Genomic DNA, 24372 nt, shown 5'->3' with positions numbered 1-24372 from the left:
GCTGTCTAACGTGTTTGTACAACAGGGAGCATTCCATTTCTATCACATGTTAATTGGATACAGATTTTTAATTTTGCCCAGAACACTTTAAAATACTTTTGATTAGAAGTCACATCCTGTCCAAACATTTGGGAAAACAGAAGTAAAAATTTCCCTCCTGTTTAACGACTATCTGACCAATTGGATTAAGAGTTGTGCTGATTTTTTTGCTCCATTTAATCATTCTGTTTGTTGCTATGCACTGTTACAGTCAGTGATGTGTGAAAACCAAATAACCAGAAGTCATGGGCTTAAACAGCACGATTGCCTAGTTGAGGCTCTAGCAGAAGGGACACAGTCTTAGTTTCTTGAAACACAACTTACCTGCAAAGAACGAATGAAGAACCGTGGCGTTTCAACATGCCTAGGCAACATTCCAGCATATGTGACAAAGCATTGGCATATGTTGTCCAGTGGAGGGCACCAGTACTTAGTTTGGTTTTAGAGCCTATGCCTGTATCAATGTCGAGTTTAAAACAAAATGAAAAAATTACCTTAAGGGAGTCACCAGAGTATCAAAGAACATTTGCCCTCTCAAAGGGTTTAGTGACCATCCAGCCAGATGTCTGTTTTTGGACAAAGACAGTAAGTGCTGAGAGGTCCTTGAGCTGGTCAGCACCAAACTATTAGTTAGGAACAGAGACAGAACTCACAGTCAGGAGCATTTCCCCACCATACTACTACCTGTTCCTTTCTTGCTTCTCCTCTGAATATGATTGACCCAGACCCTAACTAGGAAGAACTGGTTTCTGCAGTGGGATCTACACAGACTACATTGGAACAGCCAGGGTGAGGCAACATTCTTCCTGTTGAGGGATTTTGCCCTGGAAGCCTTGCCCTTTGAAATACCACAATGTGCCTTTGTGGCATTCTTCAGGGAAATGGCCAAGACATTCATTTCCATTTCTGGGCCATTGTGGTGCCTTGGATGGCACTGAGATAGTTGGGAGAAGATTTGGGCTTAAGATTTTAATTATTTTTGCTCAAGCCTTGATGTGGTGTCTATGGGCCAGGAACAAACAGCACCTTTTGTTTATTGTACTGTGTAGATTTCATTAGGGAATTTGGAAAATGGAGTGGAAACAATGGAATGAAAAATAAAACAACAAAAGGTCACTATGAATGCTCAAAGTCTTTGGAACATTTGAATAATGTCATTGGAAGTAATTTTCTGTAAAGTCCTCTGGTCTTCCTAAGCTCCTAATTCAAATCTCAGGCAAAATCAACACCTTCCATAGTCCTACATCCACATATTTTTGAAGAAATAACTGTCCTCCCTACATGTCTATTGTTATTCTTATACAATAGTAAATGTACATTTTTGGTACATTAACAATAAACTTTTTATTAAAATATAACAAAAATAGAGAAAAGTATGTAATAAATTTTCACAAGGTGAACACAAATGATAAATGTCATCCAGGCGAAGATATAGAACATTACTGTCCATGCAGAAGCCTTCCCCAAGACCTCTTCCATTTACTCCCCACAGTCCCACACCCCTACCCACAAAGCTACCGATATCCTGCCTTCAGTCACCGATTTAGTTTTGTAAGTTTCTGAATTGTTTATAAATGAAATCATATAGTAGGTACTATTTGGCATTCAGTTTCTTTCATTCAACATTTTGTCTGTGAGATTCATTTATGCTGTTACATGTAGAAGCCTTGTTTATTTTCTTTTTTATGTAGCATTTTAGTACATGGATAAACCACAATTTATCCATTTACTTTTGATGAACTTTTGAGTCATTTCTAGTTTTTGGTTACTATGAAGAGTGCTTCTGTGAGTGTCTGGGTACATGAATTTTGGTACATATATGTACTCATTTGCTTTGGGCATATACTTAGGAGTAGAATTGCCAGTCATAGGGGAAGCACAGGTTCAGCTTTAGTGGATACAGCCAAGCTGTTTTCAATTGGTTGTGCTAATTTACATTACCAACAGCAGTCTATGGAAATCCATTTGCTGGATAGCCTCACTTGAAGTTGGTGTTCTGGTGAGGCTATAATGGCATTTTAATTTGCATTTTCCTGATGACTAATTTGTTGAACATCTTTTCATATGTTTAGCCGCTAAACATATGTTTAGCGCCTAAACATTTGGATTTTTTTTTTTTTTTTTGTGAAGTGCTTGTTCAAGTTCTATGCTTGTTTTCCTATTGGATGGTCTGTCTTGTTTTTATTAACTTTCAGGGCTTTTTGTATATTCTAGATATAAATCCTTTGTTGGATGTGCGCATAACAAATATTTTCTCCCAATCTGTTGTTTGCCTTTTCTCCCTCCCCTTCCCTCCCCTTCCCTTCTCTCTCTCTCTTTTCTCTTTTTCTTTCTTTCCTTCGTTCTTTCTTTCTTTTCTTTCTTTCTTTCAGACAGGGTCTGGTTTTGTAGCCTAGGCTGGAGTGCAGTGGCATCATCTCAGCTCACTGCAGCCTCCATCTCTCAGGCTCAAGCCATCTTATTTCCTCAGCCTCCCAAGTACCTGGGACTATAGGTGTGCCATCATGCCCAGCTAATTTTTGTATTTTTAGTAGAGACAGGGTTTTTGCCATGTTGTTCAGGCTGGTCTTGAACTCCTGAGCTCCAGTGATCCACCCGCCTTGGCTTCCCAAAGTGCTGGGATTGCAGATGTGAGCCACCATGCCCAGCCTTCAGTTTCTTAATTGTGTCTTTTTGATGAACTGAAATTCTTACTTTTAATGGAGTAGAATTTATCCATCATTTAATTCATGGTTATTGCTGTGTGTCTTCTTAATCTTTTTTTTTTTTTCCTGTCAAAAGGATAGTCTCCTTTTTCCCCCTAGAATCTTTGTTGTATTTATGCCTACTTTTACAGGTACGATTCCTGTAGTTTATTATGCATAATGTGAAATAGAGATTTAAGAGTTTTCTTTTCATATAGATTCTAATTACTCATGTGCAGTTTATTGAAAAGGCAATTTTTCCCCTCTTTGGACTGATGTATCACTTTTGTCAAAAATCAAGTGACACTCTTTTCTATTCCATAGGCCAATTGGTGTATCAGGAACTTATACCATGACCCTCTTAATTGCTGTAGCTTTATAATGTATCTTGGTATCTGCTCATGTAAATTCTAAAGTTTTTTCTTCTAGATTTTTCCAGTCCTGCTGGAATATAGATTTGCTTGGGAATAACTTACTTAGACCTTTATAATATTGAGTTTTTCAATTCATGATCATTGCATAGCTTTCCACTGAATAGATTTTAAAGATTTCTCTTAATAAGCTTTCCACTAAATTAGATTTTAAAGATTTCTCTCAATATGTATAACTTTCAGGATAAAGTTCTTGTGAATCTTTGTCAGGTTTATTACTGGCTGTTTTCTTGCTTTGTTATACTGGCTACAACCTCATCGTTTGAATAAAAGTGATCATAGAGGCATATTTTCTATCTCAGGAAAAGATATTTTCATACTTCGCCATTAAGTATGATGTTTGCTATATGGTTTTTCTAGGTACTCTATATCAGGACAAAGGAAGTTTTCCTCTATTCTAATTTTGCTAAAAGTTTAAATTTTTGTTAACATGAGAAACTACAGCATTTTATCAAGCGCAATTTGTGCATTTGTTAATATGATCATATGGCATCTCTTTTTTCTTATGTGATGAATTACATTTTTTTTCTTTTGGCTTATAAACAACAGAAATTTATTTCTCACAGCTCTGGAGGCTGAGAAGTTCCAGATCAATGTGCTGGCAGATTTGGTGTCTGGTGAGGGCTTTGCCTCCTGGTTTGTAGATGCGGTTTTTGTAGATGCCTGTCTTTTCCCTGTGTACTCACATGGTTGCAGGGGCATGGGAGCTGTCTGGGGCCTCTTTCATAAGAGTATGCTGACAGATTTTAAAATATTAAACTAATCTTGAATTTCATTTCTGGAATCAAGCCAACTTGGTTGTGATATATTGTTATTTTTACATACTGTTGGATTTGATACGTGAATGTTTGATGAGACTTAAGCATCTGTCAATATCCTACAGTCAAAGAAACACATTTGAAGTTGAACAAGTGGGTTTATTGCTCATTGCAAAGAATGAGACTGAACACAACAGGAACCACGGGGGTATCTCAGTCAGAGAGAATTAGGAAGGATTTAGTATAGGATTTGCTCCAATCATGCTGTCAGGAAACAGGGACAATTCGATAGTTGAGTGTCTTAATAAATCTTATCTATGATGCTGGAAGAATGTATCGAGGCTAAAGGTATAGTCAGCAAAGAGGCAATAGTCCCTTATAATAGCCAGGATGAGAGGATGTCCAGGCATTTCTATGGTTTGAACAATGGTCTTGATTTTGTCTGTGTTAAGACATGATTATGAATGGTCTTAGTCTGTCTTGATCCTTTATGGTTACAGAGTACCCTTACCTGCTGTTGGTGTTCTATGAAATGGTTTATGTTGAACAGGAGGACACCAAGGCCTACCTGTGGGAGCCAGGCCAGCTCTTCGCAGCTTCGAGGCCTGGCTGATAGTGCCAGCCGGCTTCCTGGTGTCAAGGACTGCTTTTCTCTTTCTTGTATCGATGCTATTTATTTTTTATTTATTTAATTTTTTAAGACGTAGTTTCACTCTTGTTGCCCAGGCTGGAGTGCAGTGGCACAATCTCGACTCACTGCAACCTCCGCCTCCTGGGTTCAAGCAATTCTCCTGCCTCAGCCTCCTGAGTAGCTGGGATTACAGGCATGTGCCACCATACCCAGCTAATTTTGTATTTTTAGTAGAGACGGAGTTTCTCCATGTTAGTCAGGCTGGTCTCGAACTCCCGATCTCAGGTGATCCACCTGCCGGGCCTCCCAAAGTGCTGGGATTACAGGTGTGAGCCACCACACCTGGCCTCTCTTTCTTGCATCTATGTTTATGAGAGAGATTGGTGGGCAATGTTTCTTTTTTTATACTGTTCTTTTCAGATTTTGATACCAGATTCATGCTGACCTTATACAATGAGTTAGAAAATGTGGCTTCCTTTTCTGTCCTGTAAAAAATTTGTATAGCATCAATATCAGTTATGATTTAAACCAGGGCTCTGCAGCCAGTACCGGTCCATGGCCTGTTAGGAACAGGGCTACACAGCAGGGGGTAAATGGCAGGTGAGTGAGCTTTACTGCCTGAGCTCGGCCTCCTGTCAGATCAGCAGTGGCATTAAATTCTTAAAGGAGCCTAAACTGCTACTGTGAACTGGGTATGTGAAGGATCTAGGTTGGGAGCTCCTTATGAGAATCTAAAGCCTGATGATCTGACGTGGAACAGTCTTATCCCGAAACCATCCCACACACCTGTCAGTGGAAAAATTGTCTTCCATGGAGCCAGTCCCTGGTTGGGCACCACTGCTTTCAGTGGGAGAAAATCCTCCTGGTGAAGTTGTCTGAGCCTTGACAAAGACTCTCTCCTTAATCGGACTTTACCTCCTCTGAATCCTGAAAACCTTGGTGTGCTTTTTGTGTAGAATCCCTTTTGACTAGGGCTTGACCTCGGTCTCTGTCCTTATTTGGCCTGCATAGTCCACTCGCAGCAAGAATCATGCTAATTCCATTCAGAGAGAATCCCCCACCCTTGATATCTGATCTCCCTTAGTATCAGATCAAATTGCTCATCTCCTGCCCTCAATATCTAATCACCCTGGCCTGCCTTCAACCAGAATCCTGCCACGTTCTTGTAGCAGGAATCCCTGCCCTCCACCCCGATGTCTCCCTAAGGAATTCTCCATATACTGACCTTTCATGGTGCTCACTTCTGTTCCTCTTATGTCTTTTTTTTTTTTTCCTCTTTTGGACTAATTAACATTTTTAAGATTATTATTTCATTTTCCCCTCTATTTAATATTTTTTTTAAAAATAAAGCTATCCCTCTGCTATTCTTTTTTTTTTTTGAGATGGAGTCTCGCTTTGTCGCCCAGGCTGGAGTACAGTGGCGCGATCTCCACTCACTGCAAGCTCCGCCTCCCGGGTTCACACCATTCTCCTGCCTCAGCCTCCCGAGTAGCTGGGACTACAGGCACCCGCCACTGCGCCCGGCTAATTTTTGTATTTTTAGTAGAGACGGGGTTTCACCGTGTTAGTCAGGATGGTCTTGATCTCCTGACCTCGTGATCCGCCCATCTTGGCCTCCCAAAGTGCTGGGATTACAGGCATGAGCCACCGCACCTGGCCAACCCTCTGCTATTCTTTTGTAAGTTATCCTAGAGATTAAAACAATTACTTTTGATTTATTCCAGTTTAATATAAATGAGTTCTTTACTGCTTCTCAAAGGATTTTAACACCATGTATCCCATTCCTTTTTGTTATTTTTTGTCATGTTGTTTAATCTTCTACATATTTAAATATCCATATTACTACTGTTTTGTACAATTACTATTCATTTAGATTTAAGTACATTTACATTACTCATTATTTCTGTATGTATTTTGTGTTGCAGTCTTCTGTCTGACTCATTGGAGAAAACCTTTGCTGCGTGTTGGATCCATTGTTGGTGTCCTCCTTCCCTTTGGTATCTTAGCCTTTCAAGGGCACTTCTGCAGCTTCAGATCCCAATTTGTCCTCCCAGTCCTGTAAAATTGCTTGAAGCTCTGCTGGCTTCTCTGCCTCTTAGCATCTGCTCCCCCGCCCAGTTTCTTAGTCCCTAGCCCAGTACCAAGAATTGACCAAGAATTGCCGCAAAGGTGAAACTGGAATATGGAGAGCTGGGCTCACCTCTGGAAGCTTCCTGTCTTTTGTAGATCTCATGCCCAAATTCTGTCTGGTTGTCTTGGTGGTTCCTCCATGCCTTTAAACAGTTTTTTTTTAATTTATTTATTTTTTATTTTTTGAGATGCAGTCTCACTCTGTCACCCAAGCTGGAGTGTAGTGGTGCAATCTTAGTTCACTGCAACCTCTGCCTCCCAGGTTCAAGCTATTCTCCTGCCTCAGCCTCCCAAGTAGCTGGGATTACAGGCGTGTGCCACCACGCCCAGCTAATTTTTATATTTTTAGTAGAGACGGCGTTTCACTATGTTGGTCAGGCTGGTCTCAAACTCCTGACCTCAGGTGATCCACCCACCTTGGCCTCCCAAAGTGCTGGGACTACAGGCGTGAGCCACCGTGCCTGGCCTGAATGATTTTTAAAAATATAATTCATCTGTTCTTTCGGTTTTTCTTTAGTTTTCTTTAAACTACTCTATCATAGCCAGAACAAAAAGTCCTGTAATTATATTTTTTGTACTTACATTCTCTGGTATGTGAGAAGCCTTTGACTGTTTTAGAAACCAATTAGCATATGTTGCTTAAGGAGTCTATGGGGAGGAGTAACGGGGAGATTGTCTTGTCCCAGTGAACCCACTGCCAACTCCAGGCCTTCTTTCTTCTGAGTCCCCTTGTACTATGGAGAGAGCATCTCCCTCATCTCTCACGTCTTCTGTGGCTCCAGAGTTTCACGAATCATGCAGGGTGACTGCCTGAGTGTGCTGTTTCTGAACTTGCGAGGGCCCTCCAGCCTTAAAATATCTTCACATCCTCCCCACCCCAGCTGGCCACAGATGCCAGCAATCTCTTTGAGAAGGAGCAGTCTCTGCAGTGTGAGGGGACTCAGGAGAAAGAGGGCCTGGGGTTGGCAACGAGTTCACTGGAACAAGGCAACCTCCCCATTGCTTCCTTAGCAGAGCTTTAAACTTTCCAGAACTCTGAGAGCCCAGGGCAACACACAGACTTTGGTGAATGACAGAGAGGAGATTCTTCCGTAAGACCAGGAATGGGAAACCAGGGAGGCATGTTATGACAGAGGAAAAGAGGCAGAAAAGAGAAAAACAGTCTGCCAACATTATGATCGTGCCTCAGCAGTGTCCTGGGGACAGAGGCAGGTGATCTTCCCATTGTCACAATAACCAGGGGGACCAGGTGGCTTTGACATCCTCTATCTCCTATGTGGCGCCACAGTCCCACAGTCAATAGGAAACTGAGAAGGGATTGCCAATACATTCTCCGATTACTTTTATTCCTCTGCCACTGCCTCCCCAAGCTGCAGGAGTGAACCCCATTTCATCCTCCTCTGATCTTTAGGGTTTTCTCTTACTAATCAGTTGTCAGGAGCATAGCCCTTTTGACAAAGCGACTGTTGCTGAAGTGTGGTGTGCTTTTCGCGTACTGTAAATTCTTCCCTCATCTGTTGCCTGTGTATGGTGTTCTATAAATACATTAATTGGTACCACTTTTAATTTAACTGTCACTGCTGTCTCTTTTCCTGACAAGCATATATTAAACTCTCTTATGATGGAACAAAATAAAACCACCCAGTTACAGGGGGCTATTTTGGCTAAAGTGGAATGTAACAGGAAGAAAAGTTGTAGTTATGGTGGGGAAAGACTCATCAGTGATAGTTTGTATAAAAAATTTAGAGTAAAAATTCCTTCTTAGATGTGGGGGGACATCCTCCAGGAAACTACTGAAATAAGGAAGGTAAGGTGGAATTATCAGAACAGCTGCAATTTAGGAAATGGGCTGAAACCAATTTCAACTTCATTTTAGCATTCATCAAGTCGTACTTATTTTAGATGACTTTGGTTTTGGAGGAGTTTCAGAAACCATATTCCTTATATGTTCCTTTCTGCCTTGAAAGGCTGCAGCCAATTCACAACAATGGAAACCCAACTGGTGCAAATGTTCATTTCAAATGTCTTTTACACTAGATAGAAATTGGAACGAACTAGTCTTACAATAGAGTATATTTTTACTAACTCCCATCTAGATGGCATCTAAGGATATAGTAGCAAATAATCTTAAATGTCTGCTGCTCTGTGTTCTAAAGTTTATAAAACCAATGTTTTGAGATTCGGCAACTGACTAAAATTTAGGGTGTAATGAGGCCCTTTATTTCTAGATAAATTTAGGTTGATTTCATCCAAGCCCAGTAGACTGGAGTATCAGTCAAGATTCTGCCAGAGAAACAGAATCAGTGATTGTGGGGTCTGGCAAGTCTGACATCCCTAGAGCAGGCTGTCAGGAAAAGCCATCTGGAATCTGTCAGGCCAGACCTGATGCTGCTGTCTACAGGCAGAATTTTCCTTCCTCTGGGAAACCTCAGTTTTGCTCTGAAGGCCCTCATCGGATTGGATGAGGCTCAACCAGATTATTGAAGATAATCTCCTTTCTTTAACATCAACTGACTGTAGATGCTAACCACATCCACAAAATACCTTGGCATCAATACCTAGGCTAGTGTTTGATCAAGTACTGGATACTGTAGCCTTGCCATGTTGACCCATAAGGCTAACCATTACCACTGGTGGTGAAAACCCCCCTTCGGTTTGAACAGAATTATCTGGAAGTGTTGCTCAGTGTATCCACTGTAAATGGCATCAGTTCTGAAGGCCTGGACTGCATGTTCTGGCCTCCAATTCCTAAATGGAGTCCTTCTTATGGAGTGAGAGAAAGCCCAGGTCAGGCAGTCCTTGTTCTCTTCATTCTGAATACTTTGACAGGGGCATGAGCTCAGGGTGCTAGACTCTAGGGCGGAACTTTCCTATTTTTCATGAAGGCTGCACAGAATGAATATCCGCATCAATCAACCACTTCATTCTTTGCCTTTGCTCTTGAGAATGTCATGTGGGGAATGGCCTTCGAGAATTTGCAGTCTGTGTTCAGTTCTAAAGAATGCTTATTTTAAAAATACATCAAAATGAATACAATTTCTGTAAGTATGGATTCTTTACTTACAGGTGTGTTTCCTTACAGAACAAAGAGAATGTGAAAAAAGGATATGGTCATAAATCTGTAAAATGTGCGTTTGGCCAACCAATATTTATTTTATTTATTATTAATTATTTTAGAGAGGGGGGTCTCACACTGTCACCCAGGCTGGAGTGCAGTGGCATGATGATAACTCACTGCAAACTCCTGGGCTAAAGTGATCCTCTTGCCTTAGCCTCCCAAGTAGCTAGGACTGCAGGTGTGTGCCACCACTCCTAGCTAATTTGTTGTTGTTTTTTTGTAGAGATGGGGGTCTCACTATGTTTCCTAAACTGGTCTTGAACTCTTGGCCTCAAGCGATCCTCCCACCCTGGCTTCCCAAAGTGCAGGAATCACAGGCATGAGCCACCGTGTCTGGCCCCGATATTTATTTTATAGAAAATTCCCTTGTTGCTTCATATTTTTTTATAGCTGGAATAATAAATATGACTCAATGTAACTTCTTTAGTTTGTTTAGTTATTTTACAAGTATACATTAGAATGTACAAAATGAATGCATGAGAATGAGTGTAATACACAGTCAATAAGGAAGAAAATAAATTTGAATTTAAGCTTAGATACTATTCCTTGGTCACTTTTGACTCAGCAAAAGTGAAGTATGAAGGAAAAACATTTTTATTTAATGTATTTGTTAAATATAGTTGGGGTTAGAGAAATTCTTCTTCTTCCACCAAAAGCCACTTTGAACCTCTCTTCTGGTGTGTAAGCTCCATTTTATCAAATGTAACTTTAAAATACAAGTTCTGTTGTCATGAATACATTCAGCACCCATGAAGATGCTTTGTTATTCCCTATGACAGATATTCCTTGTAAAACCCTTGGCTTGTTTTTATGTCTCCAAACTCTATCCTTGTACCTGAAGAGGAAAGGAAAAAGGAAAGTTGAAATAGTTTGATCTTTATTTTCACAATAAAATTATCTTGGGTCTAAGAAGCACAAAGCAACTTTGCAATATTATTGCCTGAATAAAAAGCAACATTGTCCATATTTTGTGCAAATGAGAAGTGAGTCCAGGCATTCATAGTGCATATCCAGTGAGTTGACCAGAGCAGGACCCATAAGGAATTTGTCTGGGAGCAGCCAGGGCGTCATGCTGGCCGACCACGGCAACCTTTAAACCTGTGGTGGTAAAACTCAGGGTTTGGGATCTGCTGCATGGAAAGGAAAATTTTAAACTAGCCTCTTTCATCTTGATTGAGGGTGGAAACATAAACGGGAGTGTTTTTGCTTGAACCTCTTGAAACCAGTTTCTTGGAAAGTAATACTTAAGTGTTTTCTTAAAATTTCATTTGCAATTGAAAATGCAAACTGTAGGGCTCATTAGTTTGTCCATGGGTGGTCTTCAGAGGCTGGACCAAGGCTGGGTGTTTGGGTGTTGGCCTGTGTGAGCTGACTGAGGTATGGGAAGGCCTAGATACATTGTTTTTGGGGAAACTTAAAAATAAATAAGTCCCATGATTTGTCTGCTTTCACCTCCCTTCAGCCCTAGAACATTTGGCTCTGGTGTTAGTCTGTTTTGCATTGTTATACAGGAATATCTGAGGCTGGGTAATTGATAAAGAAAAGAGTTTTATTTTGGTTCACGGTTCACAGGCTTTATAAGAAGCCTAATGCTTCTGGCGAGGGCCTTAGGAAGCTTACAATCATGGTAGAAGGTGAAGGGGGAGTAGGCGTGTCACATGATGAGAGAACAAGAGAGATGCTAGGCTCTTTTAAACAACCGGCTCTTGCATGAACTAACAGAGTGAGAAATTACTTATTACCACGGGGAGGGCACCAAGCCATTTATGAGAGATCCACCCCCATGACCCAAACACCTCCTACCAGGCTCCATCTCCAACTTTGGGACTCACATTTCAATATGAGATTTGGAGGGGACAAACATTCAAATCCTATTAGCTACACAGTGTCCCAGTGAGGCCACATTGGACAGATTCACAAGCTGGAGAAGCCCCTGCTCAGCAAGGATGGGCTCACCCTCACCTCTGAACACTACACAATTAGCATTTTGCTGATATGCCCAGCCAATGTGGCTTTATTTATGGGTGAAAAACTGCCAATCACTGGGGATTAGGTGGAGAAGTCTCATTTCTATTGTCAACCTCATTTCTTCTTTTTCCTTTTTTTTTTTTTTGAGACAGAGTCTCACTCTGTCGCCCAGGCTGGAGTGCAGTGGAATGATCTCGGCTCACTGCAACTTCCGCCTCCCGAGTTAAAACATTTCTCTTGCCTCAGCTTCCCGAGTAGCTGGGGTTACAGGCACGCACCACCAAACCTGGTTAATTTTTGTATTTTAGTAGAGACAGTTTCACCATGTTGCCCAGGCTGGTCTCGAACTCCTGATCTCGTGAGCCACCTGCCTCGGCCTCCCAAAGTGCTGGGATTATAAGCATGAACCACTGTGCCCAGCCCTCATTTCTATTATCAAATTGGAATCAACCTTTTTGATTATGAAAGATTCATTTTACATTGTGATTTAGAACACAACTGCAGTCACGTGTGTGCAAACATGCTTGCACATCTAAAGTTTCACAGACCAGTTTTCTCCTGCTTACCTGTGATTTGCTCTGGTATTTCTTATCCTATCCTATTCAATCCATCCCATCCTACCCTATCCTATGCATCCCCTCCTATCCAATCCATTTTCTCCTTCTCTCCTCTCCTCTTCTTCCCTCCCTTCTCTCCCCTCCCCTCCTCATTCTATCCTATCCCATCTTATTCATCCCATCCCATCCCGCCCTATCCTATGCTATCTGTATCCAAAGTGCTAGTCATGACTCACTACATTTATATTACAACACTATACTATCTGATGGATCTACTTCCAGAAAGTAAAACCAGCAATGGTGCAGCTGCATGAGCACTGGCAGAAAAAGACAGTCTGTATGAAACAATCTGCCGCCCGCAGATACACTGATTACTGACAATGTGCCCAGCCCTTTTCCTCCCAAGTGAGAAGGATAAAGAGAAGAGGTAAAGTACACTCCTTCTGTATGATACATATGTACACAGGTGTGTGTTTGTGTATGTGTGTGTATACTTACCATAAATAGTCCCCAAACTTGACTTTCCTTTCCCTGAGGTGGGATAGGAAAGAAGAAATCAGTATCAGTTGAATTTGCACAGTGCATGGATTGGTGCTGGGGATAGACTGTTTTTTCAATTCTCACATTTCATTAAAGCTGGTAGTAAACAAAAGTTACTCTCAGAGAAGACCTTGAGTAAACTAATTGGTGATCTGAATTAATGTCTTGATATAGCATTAATTTTCTTTCCCTGTCAATTCTGGGAGACATTCTAAAAGCCCTTAGAATGGAAATTAATTGCCTAGTTTTTCCTGTGATGTTAATAGTACTCCCTTGGGCCTTCAAAAGCAACTTTCAAAGGAGAATGGGATTTGTTGCGTAGTTCTGTATATTTTTGTTTTTCCAGAGTTTGGACTTCTTTATTAAAGGCTGTCAACCTAAGGCTTTGACCACAAAGATTTAGCACCATGTTTGTAAGAAAAAGAAAATCAAAATTGGGGTTAATGAAAGTTAAAAATCTTTGAGACTCCTTGTAGGTCTCTTGTACAGACACTTGTTTTGCAACTGTCTCTTGCCTGGGTGCGCCAGGTCTTTGCGGACCAGCTCCACCAGAGGAAAAACAAAATAAACATTACCAATGGTGGCTGTCATAACCGGCAACCTCTTTTTTTTTTTTTTTTTTCCTACCAGACAAACTTCTTTTTTTTTCCTCCATTAAAATTTTGTCTGTGTTTGACATTTGAATCACCCTAGAATGTGGAATATTGTTTTTGCTGAAGCTGCTGGATAAATGTCTCCTACCTACCTTGTCTGGAAAAAGCCCCAGACATCCCCCTCTCATGTGCCCTTGGCCTGGGGGCAATGCCCTTCCTGGCCTCCCTGGCTCAGGCATTGGAGCCCACATAGTCACCAGCATGAAATTCAATCCCTATTCTCCGGCACCTGAATAGATAGGAGTTCAGCACATGCTCCAAATAACCCTGGGACCCAGGCTAGGTGAACTGTTAACCTGCAATGGGTCTGCCTAGCCTTCAAAGGTCAGATGACATGAAATGCTCCTCAGTGTTTTAAGATATTAGTCACACAGTAAACAAAAATACAGAGATTCTTGGAGGAGGCAGTGGTTGAAATATTAGAAGCAGACATGTCAGAACAGGAATATCCTGTCATCCTTGCTTTGCCTCATAAACAGGCGGGTACAGAGGCTGGGACATAATTCCTAGGCTGCTCTTATGACTTTATATCTCAAAATACTCAACATTGATTTCTGGGTTTCCCAAAAGTTGGCTCCAACACGTATCTCCTCTTTTCTGTAGATCCAGTCTCTTCAAATACTGGCTCTTTGTACCATGCAAGCATGTTAAAAACCTCTCCCATTTTGGAGGAAGGCCACGGAGGGGTGGCGTGGGCGAGTAGGGTGTCCAGAATGGTGCCCGGGAGAATCTCTGTGGGAGATATTTGACTGTTACTTCATATTAACTTGAGTGGAAACCAAAAGGGCCCTCTCCTCTTCTCCCCTCTCCTCAGGCCCTTCCAGCAGGCGCGATGGCGGAAGCCCCGTGACGGTGGCCATGGCGGTGGCGGAAGTCTCCTCGGGGCCGGCGGCTTTGTCTCTGGGCTGGGCCTTCTCGAGTTACTGGCCCTTTCAGCCCCAGTTGTGGGGTCTCAGCCTGGGCTGGCGACTGACGGGCTTCTCCGGCAGGAAAGGCTGAGGCTGCAAGGTCTCGCAGGAGGCACTGCCCAAACTCCTGGCCAGACTGACACGGCCCACACCCGGCTGGGCTGAGGCTGCCCAGGAAGCACCCCTGCCAGAGGGGGCGGACCCTGGCCCAGCCCTTCCAGTCCTGGGCATTGGGATAGACCCTTGCGTCATCTTGCTGAGGCATGGGGGCCTGTCACTGGTGCAGACCATGGACTTCTTTTACCCCTTGGTGGAGGATCCCTACATGATGGGGTGCATAGCTTGTGCCAGCGTGCTGAGTGACCTCTAGGCCATGGGCATTACTAAGTGTGATAACATGTTGACGTTACTCAGCCTTAGCCAGAGTATGAGTGAGGAGGAACACGAAAAGATAATGCCACTCATGATCAAAGGCTTTCGGGACGCTACCGAGGAGGGAGGAACTGCAGTGACAGGTGGACAAATGGTGGTCAGCTCTTGGCTTATCATCGGTGGAGTTGCCACTGTGGTATATCGGCCAAGTGCATTCATAATGCCTAATAATGCTGCTGTTGGGGATATGCTGGTGTTAACCAAACCCTTAGGAACCCAAGTTGCTGTCAATGCCCACCAATAGCTGGATAATACTGAAAGATGGAATCAGGTGTGATCCTCAGAGACGTAGTAGAGCTGGCCTATCAGGAAGCCACGCTCAGTATGGCTACCATTAACTGAACTGCTGCTGGATTAATACACAAATTTAATGCCCATGTGGCCACAGATATCACAGGCTTTGGCATTCTAGGACACTCTCAGAACCTCGTGAAGCAACAAAGAAATGATGTGTCCTTTGTCATTTGTAATCTGCCAGTCATTGCCACGATGGCTGCCATCAGCAGGGCCAGTGGGCAGTTTGGGCTTCTTCAAGGAACCTCAGCTGAAACCTCAGGAAGATTACTGATTTGTCTTTCAAGAGAACAGGTGGCTCACTTTTGTTCTGAAAAAAGATCTTCCAAGACCAGAGAGGGTCACCAAGCATGGATTGTTAGCATTGTGGAAAAGGGAAACCAGACAGCTCGGATCATTGAAAAGCCTTGAGTTATTGAGGTCCTACCTTGCGGGGCCACTGCTACTGTTCTTGCTCCTGCACATTCCAATGCATCCTCAGAGCCTAGCTCATGAAATGAAATGGCACAAGTTGTTTAGAGCTTAGGGCCTTTGTAAACAATCACGGACAATTCTCAGGCGCTGATTTAAGAAATTCCCAAAGAAGGCTACCTACATAATGGTTGCAGCTGCCCTTTCTAGGTGATCTGAATTAGCCCATCAAAAGCTGCCTGTGTGTGCATTCCAAGGCCAGAAGTATTATTTTGAACTTTGTGGGGATATCTGTTCATCTCCTGGGTAGAAGAGGAGCAGAAAAACTTGTTTCCTCTTTCCAAAGTAAGATGAGGCTACTCCAGTTTGAGGGTTATTTTTTGCATTAGGTTGATTAATTTCTGCACAGGGAGTGAGATTATTTATTAAAATTGCATACACACAAAAGTAAATTGCACAATGAAAAAAACTTAGATCTGAAGCAAATGAGTTTGGACCAATACCATTGATAAATCTAAGTTGTTATGGGAGACCTTATAATGCAATGTCAAATGCTTTATTAGATTTTTCTGAAGTACTGGCTCTTTCCTGCTCTGGACAAGAATTGAGCAGCTTATTTAAAGACTGGGAAAGGAGGACCTGCAATCATCTGACTTGGTCTCTGTAAATGATGTCTCTCCCTCTAAACCCCATTAAGGACTGGAAGAGGCAGAAAGAGCCCTAGAGCCCAGGTCTTGGTGGTCATTAAGATGTTAAATCTTGTGCTGAACATTTCTGGTGATTTAATCAATAAAGAGTAATTTCTAGCTAAAAAACCAAAATGTCTTCCATTTTAGAACACAAAATCCTCCTTTGACTATCCTCCTTTTCCTCCCAACAGTTGCTTCTCTTTCTTTTTCTAGATCTGTATGTCTCGGTCTTTGGTGTACATCAGAATCAGCTACAGAACTTGTTACAGCACACATTCCTGAGCCTCATCCTCAGAGTTTCCGAGTTTCTGATTTGGTAGGTTGGGGTCGGTCCAAGAACGTGTATTTCTAACAAGTTCTTAGGGGATGCTGAGGGTTGGGGACCCACTTTGAGAACCACTACTCTAAAAAGCACCCTCTGTGTTCATTGACTTTGCTTGCTCTTTTTCCATTCACTACCCAACCTGCTGTCACCTGTCTGCTGCCCCACACCACTGACCTCCAAAGGTCAAATCAAATGCAGTGAAGCTTTGCATCCCGTCTTACTCAAGTCCTCTCTGACGTTGGTTCCCTGGCCACATCGCTCTCTTTCTTCCTTTGGCTTCCCTGACATCACTCCTTCCCAACTGTCTCCTTCCTTTCTGGCTGCTCTTTTTGAGTTGCCTTTTCAGGAACCTCTTCTCCTGCCCATGGTGTGTTTCTGTTTTCTTCCAGGTGCTGCTCTTGTCCTCTGCACTTTTCAATCTGCATTCTTCCTGGATGTCTCACCCACGGTACAGCTTTGACTGGCATGCCAGTAACCCTCAGATCCACTTCTCTACCGCAAGGCTCTCTTCTAGCTCTTCATCTGCATATCCAGACTCACAAAGTTAGACATGTCCCCAGGTGGGCTTGTTATATTTGCTCTCAAATGGCCCACTTGTTTGACTTATCTTCAGGATGGGCAAGTATTTTACCCCGACCCAGACATCTGTGTGTCATTCTTACTTTTTTCTCCCTCACTTTTGTTCCTGACATTCATCATCAAGATCTCTCTCATATTGCCCTCTTTTCATTTTTCATTGCTAATGCCTCAGTTTCCTACTGTTTGTAGTTCCTGAGTATTAGCTTTGCAGTGTTCCTAGGCACTTTTTAAATACTGGGAATATATAGGGGTCCCTCAAATCAGGTAACATTTTGCTATTCCATAAATTCTGGTTTTGCCATTTGATGCTATATCATTTTATACAATAAGACATTTTATTTTATTTTTTTTTTGAGACAAAGTCTCACTGTGTCACGCACGCTAGAGTGTAGTAGTGCCATCATAGCTCACTGCAGCCTGAATCTCTGGGGCTCAAGTGGTCCTTCTGCCTCAGCCTCCAGAGTAGCTGGGACTACAGGCACACACCACCATACCCAGCTAATTTTTTTGAAAAATTGTTTTGCAGAGATGGGGTTAGAATACTGTTGCCCAGGCAGGTGAGAATCCTGGGCTGAGGCAGTCCTTCCAACTCAGCCTCCCAAAGCACTGTGATTACAAGTGTGAGCCACCACACCTGGCCAAGAAGAATTTTACTACTAATAAAAGTAATGCGGGAGGCATGCATTCTTAGCTCCATTTCAGATGAGGAAACTGAAGCTCTGAGAAGGTAATAGAGTTAGAAAAAAGTGGAGCCAAGGATACAAACAAGGTCTGCCAAAAGCAAGTTGTGGAAAATGAAAAATGTCTAGCTCCTTCCATGTAGAATTGAAAGAGTATAGTTCCATTATTTTGTTGAAGTGCAGTAAGTTTTAATAAACACAGACATTTCTGTAGTAAAGCATATTCATATAGTAAAGTGAAAAATGTACAAAAGCAAAATATGATCTGGTGACCCATTTCTATATGCAATTTTTTTTCTCTCTCTCTGTCTCTCTGTATGTGTGTATATGCATGGGTGTGTATATGTAGTTTCATGAAAATTGTAAAACTTTTTATTTGGAAATAATTGTAGATTTTCAGGAACTTGCAAAGATGGTACAGAGAGGCCCTGGGTCCTCTTTATCCAGTGGTTACATCTTGTATAACTATAGTACAATATCAAAGCCAGCAAATCGACATTGGTACTATATAAGTAATGCATAGTTCCATGCCATTCTGTCACAGGTGTAGATTTATGTGACCACCACCGTAATCAAGATATAGCACTACTCTGTCACCACAAAGATCTTCCTCATGCTACCTCTTTATAATCATTTCCTCTTCCCTTCACCATTCCTAACCCCTAGCTACCACTAATCTGTTCTCCATCTCTATAATTTGTCATTTTGAGAATGTTGTATAAATGGAATTTTATGGTATGTGACCTCTTGAGACTGACTTTTTTCCACTCCATAATGTCCTTGCCTATAGTTGGGTAATGTTTTTAAACCCCTCTTTGCCAATATCTATCTTTTAGTTGTCTCTCTCTCACTGATTTCAAGATTTATTTACTTTTAGTATGTATGTATGTATGTATGTATGTACGTACGTACGTACGTAGGTATGTATTTATTTTATTTGAGACAGAGTCTAGCTCTGTTGCCCAGGCTGGAATGCAGTGGCACGATCTCGGCTCACTTCTATCTCTGCCTCCCAGGTTCAAACCATTCTCCTGCCTCAGCCTCCCGAGTAACTGGGGACTATAGGCATGTGCCACCACGCCTGGCTAATTTTTGTATTTTTTGGTGGAGATGGAGTTTCACCATGTTGCCCAGGCTGGTCTTGAACTCCTGACCTCAAATGATCCACCTGCCTTGGCCTCCCAGAGTGCTGAGATTACAGACATGAGCCACCATGCCCGGCCACCTTTAGTTTTTACAAGATTAACTAATATGTGTCCTGACATGGATTTCTTTAGGTTTATTCTGTTTAGAATTCATATAGCTTCTTCTTTCTTTAAGTTGTGTCTTTTACCAAACTTGGGAAATTTTTAGTTATTGTATATTTTAATACTTTTTTAGCCCACCTTCTTTCTCGTCTCCTTCTGGGACTCAAATGACATAAGTGTTTGATTTCTTTGTTATAGTCGTATAGGTTCCTGAGTTTGTTCTTTTTTTTTTTTTTTTCAGTTATTTTATTTTATTTTTTTCTGTTGTTCAGATTGAGTAATTTCTATTCTCCCACCTCAGCTTCCTGAGTAGCTGGGACTATAGGTGTGCACCACCATGCCTGGCTAATTTTTGTATTTTTAGTAGAGACAGGTTTTTGCCATGTTGGCCAGGCTGGTCTTGAACTCCTGACCTCAAGTGATTGGCCTGCTTTGGCCTCTCAAAGTGTTGTGATTACAGGTGTGAGCCACAGTGCCTGGCCAATTTCTATTGTTCTAGCCTCAAGTTCTCTGATTCTTTTCTCTGTCCTTTCCCTTCTCCTGTGATGCTCATCTATTGAGATTTTTTTTTTTTGTATATTTTAGTTATAAAATTTATATTTGGTTCTTCTTTACATCTTCTGTTTGCTCAGATTTTCTCTTTTTTTGTTTGTTTCAAGACAGTTTTCGTAATTGTTCATTGAAGCCTTTTTATGATGGCTGCTTTAAAATCTTTATCAGACAATTCCAAAATTATTAGCTTGGTGATGGCATCTGTGGACTGTCTTTTCTTATTTAATGTGAGATTTCCCTGGTTCTAGATGTGATAAGTGATTTTGTATTTTACTCTGGATATTTTGGGTATTACATCATGAGACTGTAGTTCTTACTTCTGTTTAGCAGGCTTCCTCTGACATGTGCTGCAGGGAAAGAAGTGCACCACCTTGTTACTACCAGGTGGGGGTGAAAATCTAGTTTCCCCACTTAGTTTCCTTTATGCCTCCAGGGGCAGGACCCCCATTACTACTGGGTGGAGGTGGATTGCAGGCTCCTTGGAGACCTCAGCTGACAACCACTGTGGCTGGGAAGAGAGGAACGTCTCACTACTGCTCCCCATGCGGCCTCCACTGACACTGTTTGAGGGGTGCTTACCACTAGATGGTGGTGAGATTTCTGGCCTCCCAAACCCTTTCGATAAGCTAGGGAGGAGGAGGAATGCCTTATTAGCTCTGGGTGGAAGTGGAAGCCCAAGATCCCCATATGGTCTCCATTGACACCATGAAGGAGGTTTCACTTCGCTGGCGTGAGTAAGAATACTGGCTCCCCGCTCAATCGTCTTTCCTAATAATGGGATGGAGGAGATACAGTGAGGTGTGATTGTTACCGCTGGGAGAGGGTGGAATTCCAGGATCCCCTCCTGGCCTTGGCTGGTGGAGGAGGAGGTGGGGCTTTATTTTTCTGTGGTGCATGACTACTGGGGTAGAGTGGCTATTGTCCAAAAGTTTTCTGTCTTGCTATGCTGTACCTTTCCTTGTTCTTTTTTCTTTTCTTTTCTTTTCTTTTTTTTTTTGAGATGGAGTTTTGCTCTGTTGCCCAGGCTGGGAGTACAGTGGCATGATCTCGCCTCACTGTAACCTCCACCTCCCAGGTTCAAGTGACCATCCTGCCTCAGCCTCCTGAGTTGCTGGGATTACAGGTGTGTGCCACCACACGCCCAGCTAATTTTTGTACTTTTAGTAGAGACAGGGTTTCACCATGTTGGCCAGGCTAGTCTCGAACTCTTGGCCTGAAATGATCCACCCTCCTTGGCCTCCCAAAGTGCTGGGATTACAGGCGTGAGCCACCACTCCCAGCCATACCTTTCCTTGTTCTTCGACTAGAAGCAGTAGCTTCTCCTGGGGGTGTTTTTAGTCTGCACCTGTTACTGCTTTTCCATTGCTGGCTTCTCTGGCACCATGTCTGGGATGAGTGAGGCAAAAAGAAAACCCAGGGAACTTGTCACAGTGTGGTCCTCAGGGTTCCGGGCCCTTGTCCGTTTGCCTTCGTTTCATCACCTTTTAGAGTCTTGTTATGTTTGTTTTATGCATAACATCTGAGGTTTTCGGTGTACTTTAACTTCATTTGTTTAGATAAAAGGCAGTCGTGCTTTCCTAGGAATGTTCCTGAAAAGCTGCGTACTGATGGTCTGTGAGTGCTAAAGTGTGCTACCACCTCTAAAGGCCCCAGGCCTTCCCATCCCAAGCATCTAGTCCTGCATGTCCTACAGGCACTTACGCTGACAGATCAGCCTCAGGTCCCTTCCTCTGTTTCCACTATTTCCACCAGAGATCCTAACTATCAGTGCTGTCATCTGAGGCCGCGCCTTGGAAGGCCATTTAGATAGACCCTTCCTCACACAAGCGATTATTCCCCACAACTAACCGATCTCACTTCCTGAGCACATTTTGAGCTAACCATGTCCTGCCTATATTCCCTTGCTGTATTTGAGCCGTTATTATCTCTCACCTGTACTGTTGCCATAACTTCTTAACACATCTCTTTGCATCCGCTTTGTCCCCTCTGAGCCACTCATCCACGGTTCTGAAATGCATCTTTCTAACATGAACCTTTTCAACCCTTCAAGTCTGGCTCTGGGTCTCCCCAAGACCTTTTAGCCAAGGGGCAGAGAACTTGTGATTAGGCTTCCATCTGTAGCCTCACCCTCAGCCACAACCTTCTGGAATATTCCTGCACAGTGTCACTGGCTGCAAGCTATCAATCACATCCCCGAAGGCTTCCCCTGGACCCTTGCGCACTGTCTTTCTTCTGTTGGGAATGCCCTCACTTACTCTTTCCTCCTTGTCTCCAATCTGATCCTCCAAATGTAATGCATATATTACTTTATTTGGGAAGATTTCCTAGATACTGTACTTCTGTCATTGCACTTAGTACAAGGTATTATAGTTATGTTTATTTACACATCTAACTCTCCTGGAGACTATTAATTCCCTTCTGAGAGGGGACATGTCTGACCGCAGAGTAGCATCGTGTAGTGCTCAGAAAGAAGGACACCGGAGTCCTGAGTTTATATTCAGACTCCTGCTTATTAGTTCTATGGTCTCAGGGAATTTATGAAATGTCTTTGTGTCTCAAATTGAGTTGCATGTGAAATGGAGATTATCGTGATGATTGAATGAGGTAATACATTGAAATTGCATAGCACAGTGCCTGTCACAAAATAAGCTCTTAATAGTTGTTAGTTATGATGATGATTTAATTTGCTGTAATTTACCAAACTATTCTCCCATTGTGGAATATTTGTATTGCTTCTATTTTTTTTTTTTCCTATCATAGCTAACCCTGGTAGAAAATGTAAAAAACAAAACACAAGAGATGACTAGAATTGGGATTACTTCTACGCCTTTGTATCTGAAGTTGACAAAATTAGCTTAATTTTCTATCTAAGTTTGAAGTGGTTGCTGAAAAATTTTGGTACTCTTCGTGACCTCTTCCATGCTGCAAAGCACATTGGAGCTTTTAAGATTAATTAGATTTTTCTCTCCTGCTTAGCTATTGGAAGAGAAAAATCTCAAAGGAAGCACATAACAAATGAATTTGTACTTGAGCAATGGATGGTGTGAATGCATTATATTTCAGTTTCTGTATTTGGAATTTTCTGCTCTTAGATGAGTCTACTTGAGGTTTTGAAGAACTCCTTGACCTTGTTTCTTCTGTACCTATCTCTACCCCAAATAGCAGGTTTGTAAACACAAATTAAGTGAAAGTTACAAACTTCCTCCTAAGGAAGGAAGGAGGGAGTGCTAAGGGAAAGCTCATTTGAGGAGTGGGGACTCTCATTATTAAAGTGATACTGGTTTTAGCCTCTTACTCATTTCAGGCTGCTATAACAAATACCATAGACGGAGTGGCCTAACCAACATTTATTTCTCATAGTCATGGAAGCTGGAAAGTCTAAGATCAAGGTGCTGGCTGATTCAGTTCCTCTTGAGGACCTTCTTTCTGATTTGAAGGCTAATGACTTCTTCATGTATTCTCACATGGTGGACAGAAAGATTCTCACTCTGTTTCTTTTTATAAGGGCACTAATCCCATTCATGAGCACTCCACACTCAAGACCTGATTACAGATGGTTCCCAGCTTATGATGGTTTAACTAATGACTTTTTGACTTTACAGTGGTGTGAAAGTTATACTGTACTTTAAGTACCCATATAACCATATTTTGTTTACTTTTTAGTACTGTATTTAATAAATTACACGAGATATTTAATAACAAAGTAGGCTTTGTGTTAGATGATTTTGCCCAACTGTAGGTGAATGTAACTGTTCTGAGCGTAGAAGGTAGGCTAGGCTAAGCTATCATATTGAGTAGGTTAGGAAGATTAATTGTATATATTAAACAATGTTGTTGATCAGAAACATTCAGAATTTACATGAACAAAAATAAACCTTGGTTATATTACTCTACTGAGATTTGGGGGTTTATCCACTCATCACTGGTGGTCTCTTAGTTAATACAACAGTTCTAGGTTTTTTGCTTAGATTTAGTATTTCTTTTCTGTTTCCAGACTAGCACTGTCATTAAGACCATGAGCTTTGGAACTAGACAGAGTTTGCATGGGATCCTCTTACTAGCTACATAAATATTTTAAATTTTCAGAAACTCAGTTCCTTCATCCATAAAATGAAGATATAAAAATCTTCTAGTTAGGATTATTGTGAGAATTAAATAGGAATACTTTTCACAGTGCCTGGCACATAATAAATGATCAGTGATGGTATAGAAATTTTATTTTATTTTTATCCTTCTCACATTAATAAAAATGATTCTGAATTAGTGTATTTTAATTATTTTCCCTATGATTTCAATTTTTTCTATTGTCAGGTAATGTGCTATACATTTCTATCTACTTGGTTATTTTCATCTTGTTTGTGTGAACATTCCACTCTTCACTTGGAAAAAAATTTATCCTTCAGAGTCTAAAAAATTATCACCTGTGGTAGATTTTAGTTTCCCAAAATACAACAATGATATTTCCCATCTCTTCTAGAGCCTTATAATTTCTCCACTCAGTGGCCGACAGTACTTTGTGACCATGTGAATAGCACGTGGCAGAACTGATGTTGTGTGACTTCTGAGGCTAGGTCATAAAACCCAATGTGGCTGCCACTAATTTTCTCTCTTTCTCCCTGTTAAATTAATTAATTAACTGTTTCTAGAGACAAGATCTCACTCTGTTGCCCAGGCTGGGGTGCCATGGTACAATCATAACTTACTGTAATCTTGAATTCTAGGCTCAAGCAATCCTCTTGCCTAAGT

At 41.8% G+C, this 24372-nt stretch overlaps 1 pseudogene; it reads left to right on the top strand.

Moving 5' to 3' along the window:
• The first annotated feature begins 13940 nt into the window (after window positions 1–13940).
• LOC105549583 lies at window positions 13941–15638 on the top strand (annotated as a pseudogene).
• The last annotated feature ends 8734 nt before the right edge of the window (window positions 15639–24372 follow it).

Source organism: Mandrillus leucophaeus, unplaced genomic scaffold, assembly GCF_000951045.1.
Source record: "Mandrillus leucophaeus isolate KB7577 unplaced genomic scaffold, Mleu.le_1.0 Scaffold445, whole genome shotgun sequence".
Taxonomy (NCBI): Eukaryota; Metazoa; Chordata; class Mammalia; order Primates; family Cercopithecidae; genus Mandrillus; species Mandrillus leucophaeus.
This window is presented reverse-complemented; position numbering and strand designations above follow the sequence as displayed.